Source organism: Gavialis gangeticus, unplaced genomic scaffold (assembly GCF_001723915.1).
Source record: "Gavialis gangeticus isolate Ggan-Ray unplaced genomic scaffold, GavGan_comp1, whole genome shotgun sequence".
NCBI classification, from domain to species: Eukaryota; Metazoa; Chordata; order Crocodylia; family Gavialidae; genus Gavialis; species Gavialis gangeticus.
Window position 1 is genome coordinate 1 of NW_017728966.1, and position 873 is coordinate 873.

The following is an 873-nucleotide window of genomic DNA, read 5'->3' on the forward strand; positions in this document are numbered from 1 at the left end:
GGTCCCTTCCGACCCTAGAAACTATGAAACTATGAGAAGGCTGCTGGAGGGAAGAAAGAGGGAATAAAAAAATTTTTTGCAATTGTTTTGGGTGATACCTTGTACTGACTGCATGGCTGAGATAGACTTCAACGGGCTTTTGAATGTGAAGCATTCATCACCTATTATTCCTTGTAATAAAACATGCTATAGCAAGGGAGCACTGATTCTCCTCTCACTTGAGAAGACAGCTTAGAAGCAACTCCACTGTAGCCATTGGAGTCATACCAGGTGTAACTATGGAGCACCTAAGAGCGTAGACGCCTTGAAAGACAGAATGAGCATTGCTGACATCAGCATACACCCTGCACAATGCACACACTAACTCAGAAGGCTTAAGCCAGTGGTTCTCAGCCTTTCTGGACTTGTAGTCCCCATCAGAAAATGCCAGCTCTTTGTTTGCACTTGGGTTTTTGCTGACTACGGAAAAATAATAGCAATTTTTCTACTACAAAGAACTCAGTCAAACCACAACAGCTCAGGATGTTTGAAAAACTCTGGATTCTGTTTGAGATCTCTGGGTTTATCTTGTGAAACACATTTCCATACCTAACAGTACTAACACTGCCTGGCACCCCACGGCTCCCTGGAAAGGATCTCGTGACACCCAGGTTGAGAATCACTGGCTTAAGTATTACCCTGTGAAACACAGCCTTCCCCTGGGCATCAAGACCACCCCTGTAGTACTGCTCAGTGAGTTGCCACCTAAAGCTTATAGAACTTGAGCTAGGGATGATGCATCATTTATGAGTACACAGAAAATCAGTCAAGCCATTAACCAAATGGTGTTGGTTAAGTGCAACTATCAATGCCAACTGTGCGTGTGTTTTTCAG